Raw genomic sequence first — 10,788 nt, 5'->3', positions numbered from 1 at the left:
ACTACAGCTGCTCACTGAATAACTCTAAAACCAAACAGTCTCATCTCTAACACAGAGATTATTTTTATTTAATATTCTATAAACTGAAGCATAATTACTTCAGTCTTAGCAGATTAAAACCCTTCTAAAGCATTAGAAAGAAAATGATGATAATATAAAAACTATCTCCATTATAGATGCAAGCTTGACCCCAGAATCTCTATTTAGAATGCATTTTATTCTTCTAGCTTTTTTAGGAGCAATTGTATGAAAACACATATTTCCACTTAAATAGATACATAGCACTTAATAGTTCAGTTCAGTTCAATCGCTCAGAAGTGTCCGACTCTTTGCGACCCCATGAATCACAGCACGCCAGGCCTCCCTGTCCATCATTATCTCCCAGAGTTCACCCAGACTCACGTCCATCGAGTCAGTGATGCTATCCAGCCATCTCATCCTCAGTCGTCCCCTTCTCCTGTCCCTAATCCCTCCCAGCTTCAGAGTCTTTTCCAATGAGTCAACTCTTCGCATGAGGTGGCCAAAGCACTGGAGCTTCAGCTTTACCATCATTCCTTCCAAAGAAATCCCGGGGCTGATCTCCTTCAGAATGGACTGGTTGGATCTCCTCGCAGTCCAGGGGACTCTCACGAGTCTTCTCCAACACCATAGTTCAAAAGTATCAATTCTTTGGTTCTTAGCCTTCTTCAAAGTCCAACTCTCACATCCATACATGACTACAGGAAAAAACCATAGCCTTGACTAAACGGACCTTAGTCGGCAAAGTAATGTCTCTGCTTTTGAGTATACTATCTAGGTTGGCCATAACTTTTCTTCCAAGAAGTAGCCATCTTTTAATTTCATGGCTGCAGTGACCATCTGCAGTGATTTTGGAGCCCCAAAAAATAAAGTATGAGACTGTTTCTACTGTTTCCCCATCTATTTCCCATGAAGTGATGGGACAGGATGCCATGATCTTCGTTTTCTGAATGTTGAGCTTTAAGCCAACTTTTTCACTCTCCTCTTTCACTTTCATCTAGAGGATTTTTAGCTCCTCTTCACTTTCTGCCATAAGGGTGGTATCATCTGCAAATCTGAGGTTATTGATATTTCTCCTGTCTGTCTTGATTCCAGCTTGTGTTTCTTCCAGTCCAGAGTTTCTCATGATGTACTCTGCATATAAGTTAAATAAGCAGGGTGACAATATACAGCCTTGACATACTGCTTTTCCTATTTGGAACCAATCTGTTGTTCCATGTCCAGTTCTAACTGTTGCTTCCTGACCTGCATACAGATTTCTCAAGAGGCAGGTTAGGTGGTCTGGTATTCCCATCTCTTTCAGAATTTTCTACAGTTTATTGTGATCCACACAGTCAAAGGCTTTGAGATAGTTAAGAAAGCAGAAATATATGTTTTTCTGGAACTCTCTTGCTTTTCCGATGATTCAGCAGATGTTGGCTATTTGATCTCTAGTTCCTCTGCATTTTCTAAAACCAGCTTGAACATCAGGGAGTTCACGGTTCATGTATTGCTGAAGCCTGGCTTGGAGAATTTTGAACATTACTTTACTAGCATGTGAGATGAGTGCAATTGTGGGGTAGTTTGAGCATTCTTTGGCATTACCTTTCTTTGGAATTGGAATGAAAACTGACCTTTTCCAGTCCTGTGGCCACTGCTGAGTTTTCCAAACTTGCTGGCATATTGAGTGCAGTGCTTCCACAGCATCATCTTTCAGGATTCGAAACAGCTCCACTGGAATTCCATCACCTCCACTAGCTTTGTTCATAGTGATGTTTTCTAAAGCCCACTTGACTTCACATTCCAAGATGTCTGGCTCTAGATTAGTGATCACACCATCATGATTATCCGGGTCGTGAAGGTCTTTTTTGTACAGTTCTTCTGTGTATTCTTGCCACCTCTTCTTAATAACTTCTGCTTCTATTAGGTCCATACAATTTCTGTCCTTTATCGAGCCCATCTTTGCACGAAATGTTCCCTTGGTATCTCTAATTTTCTTGAAGAGATCTCTAGTCTTTCCCATTCTGTTGTTTTCCTCTATTTCTTTGCATTGATCGCTGAAGAAGGCTTTCTTAGCTCTTCTTGCTATTCTTTGGAACTCGGCATTCAGATGCTTATATCTTTCCTTTTCTCCTTTGCTTTTTGCCTCTCTTCTTTTCACAGCTATTTGTAAGTCTTCCCCAGACAGCCACGTTGCTTTCCTGCATTTCTTTTCCATGGGGATGGTCTTGATCCCTGTCTCCTGTACAATGTCACGAACCTCATTCCATAGTTCATCAGGAACTCTATCTATCAGATCTAGGCCCTTAAATCTATTTCTCACTTCCACTGTATAATCATAAGGGATTTGATATAGGTCATACCTTAATGGTCTAGCGGTTTTCCCTGCTTTCTTCAATATGAGTCTGAATTTGGTAATAAGGAGTTCATGATCTGAGCCACAGTCAGCTCCTCGTCTTGTTTTTGTTGATTGTATAGAGCTTCTCCATCTTCAGCTGCAAAGAATATAATCCATCTGATTTCGATGTTGACCATCTGGTGATGTCCATGTGTAGAGTCTTCTCTTGTGTTGTTGGAAGAGGGTGTTTGCTATGACCAGTGCATTTTCTTGGCAAAACTCTATTAGTCTTTGCCCTGCTTCATTCCACATTCCAAGGCCAAATTTGCCTGTTACTCCAGGTGTTTCCTGACTTCCTACTTTTATATTCCAGTCCCCTAGAATGAAAAGGACATCTTTTTTGGGTGTTAGCTCTAAAAGGTCTTGTAGGTCTTCATAAAACCATTCAACTTCAGTTTCTTCAGCATTACTGGTTGGGGCATAGACTTGGATTACTGTGATATTGAATGGTTTGCCTTGGAGACGAACAGAGATCATTCTGTCGTTTTTGAGATTGCATCCAAGTATTGCATTTCAGACTCTTTTGCTGACCATGATGGCTACTCCATTTCTTCTGAGGGATTCCTGCCCGCAGTAGTAGATACAATGGTCATCTAGTTAAATTCACCCATTCCAGTCCATTTCAGTTCGCTGATTCCTAGAATGTCAATGTTCACCCTTGTCATCTGTTTGACCACCTCCAATTTACCTTGATTCATGGACCTGACATTCCAGGTTCCTATGCAATATTGCTCTTTACAGCATCGGATCTTGCTTCTGTCACCAGTCACATGCGCAACTGGGTATTGTTTTTGCTTTGGCTCCATCCCTTCATTCTTTCTGGAATTATTTCTCCACTGTTCTCCAGTAGCATATTGGGCACCTAATGACCTAGGGAGTTCCTCTTTTGGTATCCTATCATTTTGCCTTTTCATACTGTTCATGGGGTTCTCAAGGCAAGAATACTGAAGTGGCTTGCCATTCCCTTCTCCAGTGGACCACATTCTATCAGACCTCTCCACCATGACCTGCCCGTCTTGGGTGGCCCCACAGGCATGGCTTGGTTTCATTGAGTTAGACAAGGCTGTGGTCTTAGTGTGATTAGATTGACTAGTTTTCTGTGAGCATGGTTTCAGTGTTTCTGCCCTCTGATGCCCTCTTGCAACACCTACCATCTTACTTGGGTTTCTCTTACCTTGGGTGTGGGGTATATCTTCACAGCTGCTCCAGTAAAGCACAGTCGCTGCTCCTTACCTTGGTTGAGGGGTATCTCCTTACCTCCGCCGTTCCTGACCTTCAACTTGGGATAGCTCCTCTAGGCCCTCCTGCGCCTGTGCAGCCACTGCTCCTTGGGTTGCTCCTCCAGGCCACCGGCCCTGGCCTTGGGCGTGGGTGTCTCCTCCCAGCTGCTGCCCCTGGTCTCAGGCTCAGGATGGCTCCTCAGGGTCACCGCCCCTGGCCTCGGGCACGAGGTGGCTTCTCCAGTCCGCCCCTGATCTCCTGGCCGCCACTGGCCTGGGACGCGGTGTAGCTCCTCCCGGCCACTGCCCCTGACCTCTGAGGCGGGGTGTCTCCTCCCGGCCGCCACCTCTGACCTCTGACCTCGGACACGGGGTAGCTCCTCTCAGCCATTCCTGCATCATTGCAGCCTGGCACTCTCAGAATTCTTTGCTATGCCTTATTGATCTAGACTAGAGAAAAAAAAAATAATATTATCCCTAATAAAGTGATAAATAAATGATTTACGAAGGAAAATACTGTTTCAGTATGGGTTCCTTGCCAAATCAGGTAATTAAAACATACCAGTGAGCTCTTCTCACCAAAGTCTCCTCTAGCAAATTGCAAAATATTTTTCAACACAAATACTGAGATAGAAGACATACAACTTTGGAAAGACTACCATGTATCAAGAGTTGGGCTTAAAGAAAAGATACCACCTGGTGTCTCTAGTTTGTTTTTTAATTTTTTGGCAGTCAGGCTGAGGCCTTTATTGGCTGATACACATCTACCTGCTGTGGCAGTCACAGGCAGTTGTGGGAGCAGGCGGCCCCCTCTTCCAGGCCCCCGGAAGGAACTGAGGGTTCAGTGGTCAGAACTGACACAGGAGCCCTGAACACCCAGTCATATCAGGTAGCTTGACCTCAGGGTCAGGAACCCAGCACCAGAAAACAAGGAGAGGAGGGGTGCAGGTGGGATCCCCAGGTTTGGCTGGGGAGCGGGAAGGCTGAGACTGCCTGCCCTCATCATCCCCGGAAGTGTAGAGGGCCAGGAAATTGATGAGACGACAGAAGCTCCAAACCTGCCATCCCTGCCGCAGACCTGCATCACCCCACTTCACAGAGGGCAACTGAGGCCCAGAGTCCTGAGCCCTCTCACCTGGGCCACACTTCCCTCTCAGGCCCCAGTCCCTGCTCAACCTCATGGAAGGCGGACATGCACGGTGTACCAGGACCAAGACCCCCACCCAAAGGCCCAGGTAGCACAAGGGACCCTGAGGATATTAATAAATATGGACCAGTAGACCCCAGAGACAGTCGACCCAGTCCAGGCTGGGAAGGGAAGCCTGGCCTGGTCCTCCCCATGGGGCCACCACCACCCTCAGTTTGTCTTGTCTCGGCTCCTGGGGGCCAGGATTTAGGAGCTGGCAGTGTGTCCTCCCCTCTTGCCCTTCAGGAGGCTGGAGGTGCCCCTGAGGGTGGCAGGGCTTGTCCCTGACCCCTCTGGTTCCAGTGAGCTCTTCCCACCAAAGTCTCCTTTGCAGCCAGGTTCTCCCCACTGCCCCTATGGAGACTTGGGGTCCAGGCTCCCGTTGCAGTCCTCTGGCTCTTCTCTCCAGGGTGGCCTGAGATTTCTTTAGGTACAGTGGGGCCTGGGGGGGTCCCTTATGTCCAGGACTCCCAGGAATGCCCATGGGGCCAGGAAGTCCAGGAGGACCCATGGATATTGGGGAGGGGCCTGGGGACCCAGCCAGTCCAGGGGGCCAGTGGCTGCTGGTCTCAGTGAAAGTGTTGGACAGAAACAGGTCTTCAGGCTGGGAGATCCGGTTGTAGGGTGGTCCAACAGGGGCTGGGGGGTGGGGCAGGGAGGCCAGGAGGGCCCAGAGGGCCTGGGGGCACTGGAGGTCCCCTCTCTCTGTTGTACCTGCAGCTCTGGCCTGACCAGAGCTCCCTGGGGGGGGGGGGGGGGGGGGGGCCTGCAAACCTGGTGGAACTTTCATCCCCATTGGGCCCCCACTGCCGGGGTCTCCTGTGGGGCCAGTGGGCCCAGGAAGCCCCTGGGCACCAACTCCATCATCTCAAGGGAACAGAGGAGGCCTCTGGTTTTCTCTAGCTCCTGGCAGCCCTCGAAGGCCTCCATCTATGGAGCTGCCCTGGGCAACTGGGAAGCCCCAAGGTGGGGCAGGGTCCTCAGGAGGGCAGTTGGGGTCGGGGCCCTGCCCACTCCGTGACAGTCAGCCCTGCCACCTTGGCCTCCGGCAACTTCAGCTGCTCAGTCAATTCGACACTTTGCTGCAGTTGAGAAAACCAGAGAAGCCTGTGGGCCCCAAGGGCTAACCGCCAGGTGGCGCTGCCCGACCACCCGGGCGCCACTAAACGAGAAGAGCCTTCAACTTCCTTGCAGCTCGGCGGCGAGGGCCTGGAGACCACATATTCACTGGCAGGCGGTCATCGTCTTGTACATCACCTTGTACGTGGGTCTTACCCCCGTTCTGTAGCTGTCACTCAGTCGTGTCCGACTCCCGCGACCCCGTGGACTGTAGCCCACCAGGCTCCTCTGTCCATGGGATTCTCGAGGCAAGAATACTGGAGTGGGTTGCCATTTCCTTCTCCAGGGGATGGATCTTCCCCACCCAGGGCTCAAACCCGGGTCTGCTGCATCGCAAGCAGACTCTTTACTAACCGAGCCACCAGGGAAGCCCCTGTAGCTGTTCCCAGAGCAGCTCATTGGCCAGAGGCAATTCTGCAGCACCCTCTGCAGGTAGGTGCCGTTCTGCACGTGGCACGAGAGGGTGCTGGTCACCACATAGGAGCACCAGTTAGTTTCCCCTGCCCCCAACGCTCCAAGCGGCGCTGCCTCACAGGTGACCAGAGCCCGCAGCAAAGCAGCACCAGGCCTGCGGGTGCCCCTGCTGCTCCCGGAGCCCTCCCGCGCGGGCCCCTCACAATAGCTCCCACCCTGGTGTGCCGGCTCGCCTGCCTGCCCACGAGACCAGCTGCCCCAGCTGGTTCCCAGCACAGCACTTTAGAGGGCTCTAGTTTGTTATATAACTAAACTATGATTGAATTTATCACAGACAAATCCATGAAGCATAGGATTTTTAGAAAGTTCAAATTATGAGTGATCAATGAGCATTTGATGCTTTTGAATTGTAGTGCTGGAGAAGACTCTTGAGAGTCCCTTGGACTTCAAAGAGATGAAATCAGCCAATCCTAAAGGAAATCAACTATGAATATTCATTGGAAAGACTGACGCTGAAGCTCCAATAATTTAACCACCTTTTGCAAAGTGCTGACTCATTGGAAAAGACCCTGATGCTGGGAAAGGTTGAAGGCACAAGGTGAAGGAGGTGACAGAGGATGAGATGGTTGGATGGCATCACCAACTCAATGGACATGAATTTGAGGAAACTCTGGGAGACAGCTGAGGACAGAGGCGCCTGGCCTGCTGCAGTCCATGGGATCACAGAGTCCCACGTGACTTAGCAACTGAACAGTAGCAACAACATAGAGCATTAGCATCACCTGTGAATAAGAGAGCTTTCTGCTCTAAGAGCCTCCTGTTTAAAAAATTCTGATTTTTGTGTACTCTGTTTCTTCCTTCTCACAGTTTATATCAGTCCAGTGGAGAATGCAATGGCAATCACCCCAGTACTCTTGCCTGGAGAATCCCATGGATGGAAGAGCATGGTAGGCTGCAGTCCATGGGGTCACTAAGAGTCAGACATGACTGAGCAACTTCACTTTCATTTTTCACTTTCATGCATTGGAGAAGGAAATAGCAACCCACTCTAGTATTCTTGCCTGGAGAATCCCAGGGACAGAGGAGCCTGTTGGGTACTGTCTATGGGGTCACACAGAGTCAGACACGACTGACGTGACTTAGCAGCAGCAGCAGCAGCACAAGCCATCATCTGCTTGAAGGAGAAAAAAGCAGGATGAAGAAATTCTGAGTACAGAATCTAAAATGAGTGAAGGAGTTACCCATAATTTAAAATTTTGTTCATTGCCTTTGGGTTCCTGTTAAAATACTAACTGGTGTTAGGTAATATTGTAAAACAAAATATGTAATGACGAATGTGTTTTCATTGCTTAATATACATTCTTGGAATCCTAGGCTGAAAGACAGTGATATAAATCATATATATATACATATACATATGTATATATATACTCATATAAGCAGTTCATACACACACACACACACACACACACACATAGGCTTTGAATTATTTTTTCGCTTTCCTTACCATATACCAGTGGATAGATTTCAATGTAGCAAAAGATGATATCTCCCACTTTTATTGTTTAAATTACAATAATGAAACTTAACTCAGAAATTTATCAAAGGAAGGAAATACAATCTGAAAATGTGTGATGAAGTTAGGGAGACTGTGGTTCAAATTTTCATTAAAGTAGGATTAACATCATATAATTCTAGCAACAGTGTTATGTTAGAAGCCATCAGATAACACCGTTGCTTTAAATCAGAAGCATGAGTATGAGGGAGAGCTGTCTAACAAATGTGCATCTGTCAATCTTAATGCTTTATGATTGCTACAAATACATAATTAAGTAAAGAACTACTAGTCTTCATTTGTAGTTAGTAGATCATAAAATTTAAAATATGGAATCAATTTGACAGAGTCTAGAAGAGAAGAATGCCATATTAAAGAGCTTTCATGCTGAAATAGTTAAAATTGAACTTTAATTCTAATTTTCCCACTTATAAGGTATATAATTTTGAGAAATTCAGTTAATTTATCTAAATCTCAGATTCTTTCTTTGTAGAAATATTATCAAACCTATAGATTTGTAAAAATTAAATATGTCTCATATATAAAATAGAACTTGGCTTGCAAGAAGTAAACCTCAATGAATTACGTATGCATAACAGTATATGTATTTATGTGTATATTTGTAAGTGCCTTCATATAGCTAGATGGATATTCAAATAGGTTTTCTCATTCAATATCCATTGCCAAATAATATTATCCTACAAAATAGCTTACTCCATTAAAAGGACACAAGCACAACAAAAATAAGAGAGTTGTTTCTCAAGTAGCATGCTAAGTATATGCAGGAAAATTATCAACCACACTAGATTCTATCTTACAAATTTCAGAAAACCAGTTAAGATCAAAAAGTAACTTGGCAAAAGGAATTGAACTTACCAGGTCAACACATTGTGAATCTAATCTTTTACATTTTGTATCTACTTTGCTGGATTTTTTTTGGATTATACATTTTTATGTTCCTAGGTCACTACAAAATAGAGAAGTGCCTGCTAAACCACAGTAAATTGCTCTCAATATAGCTTTAAAATACACTGTAATATTGCCTTAATCAGACAGTCTCAATAACCTTAGCAGCTCACTGTAGAGCTGCTGGATAAAAGAATCTCAGTAAACTGCCTCAAAATTTAGTTGATTTCAGACTGCACACCTAGGTGACTAATCATTTTCTAGAAATGGTGTCTGTAAATTTGGAAGCTCACAGACTCAATACGCCTGTAAATTACTTATGTAATTAAAATAAGTAGCTGCTTCCTTTAATGTGCAATTTTATGAGGAAGTAAATATTAATACTATATTAGAACTGAACATGGAACAACAGACTGGTTCCAGATCGGGAAAGGAGTATGTCAATGCTGTATATTGTCACCCTGCTTATTTAACTTCCATGCAGAGTACATCATGAGAAATGCTGGGCTGGAAGAAGCACAAGCTGGAATCAAGATTGCTGGGAGAAATGTCAATAACCTCAGATATGCAGATGACACCACCCTTATGGCAGAAAGTGAAGAGGAACTCAAAAGCCTCTTGATGAAAGTGAAAGAGGAGAGTGAAAAAGTTGGCTTAAAGCTCAACATTCAGAAAATGAAGATCATGGCATCTGGTCCCATTACTTCATGGGAAATAGATAGGGAAACAGTGGAAACGGTGTCAGACTTTATTTTAGGGGGGCTCCAAAATCACTGTAAATGGTGATTGCAACCATGAAATTAAAAGACACTCACTCCTTGGTAGGAAAGTTATGACCAACCTAGATAGCATATTGAAAAGCAGAGACATTACTTTGCCAACAAAGTCCATCTAGTCAAGGCTATGGTTTTTCCAGTGGTCATGTATGGATGTGAGAGTTGGACTGTGAAGAAAGCTGAGCACCAAGGAATTGATGCTTTTGAACTGTGGTGTTGGAGAAGACTGTTGAGAGTCCCTTGGACTGCAAGGAGATCCAACCAATCAATCATAAAGGAAATCAGCCCTGAATATTCATTGGAAGGACTGATGCTGAAGCTGAAACTCCAATACTTTGGCCACCTCATGCGAAGTGTTGACTCATTAGAAAAGACCCTGATGCTGGGAGGGATTGAGGGCAGGATGAGAAGGGGACAACAGAGGATGAGATGGATGGATGGCATCACTGACTCGATGGATATGAGTTTGAGTGAACTCCGGAAGTTGATGATGGACAGGGAGTCCTGGCGTTCTGCAATTCATGGGGTCACACACAACTTAGCGACTGAACTTAACTGAACTAAACTGAATGCAAGTCTGTGTAAGAAACGTTCAATGTCACTGTGAGCATACCTTGTTTTATTTTTTCATAGAAGAGTTGCACCGGATCTTAAACAGCAAACCAAATGAAAAATTCCTCTAGTATCACATTTCACATTAAAAAACGAGACATACACATGACATTTATTGCGGGAAACAGTGGAAACTGTGGCTGACTTTATTTTGGGGAGCTCCTAAATCACTGCAGATGGTGATTACAGCCATGAAATTAAAAGACGCTTACTCTTTGGAAGGAAAGTTATGACCAACCTAGACAGCATATTAAAAAGGAGAGACATTACTTTGCCAACAAAGGTCCATCTAGTCAAGGCTATGGTTTTTCCAGTAGTCATGTATGGATGTGAGAGTTGGACTATAAAGAAAGTTGAGCACTGAAGAATTGATGCTTTTGAGCTGTGGTGTTGGAGAAGACTCGAGAGTCCCTTGGACTGCAAGGAGATCCAACCAGTCCATCCTAAAGGAGATCAGTCCTTGGTGTTCATTGGAACGACTGATGTTGAAGCTAAAACTCCAATACTTTGGCCACCTGATGTGAAGAGCTGATTCATTTGAAAAGAACCTGATTCTGGGAAAGATTTACAACAGGAGGAGAAGGGGACAACAGAGGATGAGATAA

At 45.3% G+C, this 10,788-nt stretch overlaps 1 pseudogene; it reads right to left on the bottom strand.

The window, feature by feature from the left end:
- Positions 1-4,972: 4,972 nt before the first annotated feature.
- LOC138075837 (EMI domain-containing protein 1-like) lies at positions 4,973-7,579 on the bottom strand (annotated as a pseudogene).
- Positions 7,580-10,788: the final 3,209 nt, after the last annotated feature.

This window comes from Capricornis sumatraensis, chromosome 1 (genome assembly GCF_032405125.1).
Source record: "Capricornis sumatraensis isolate serow.1 chromosome 1, serow.2, whole genome shotgun sequence".
In the NCBI taxonomy this organism is placed as follows: domain Eukaryota; kingdom Metazoa; phylum Chordata; class Mammalia; order Artiodactyla; family Bovidae; genus Capricornis; species Capricornis sumatraensis.
The sequence above is the reverse complement of the archived record's forward strand: the minus strand, read 5'-3'. Positions and strand labels throughout refer to the sequence as shown.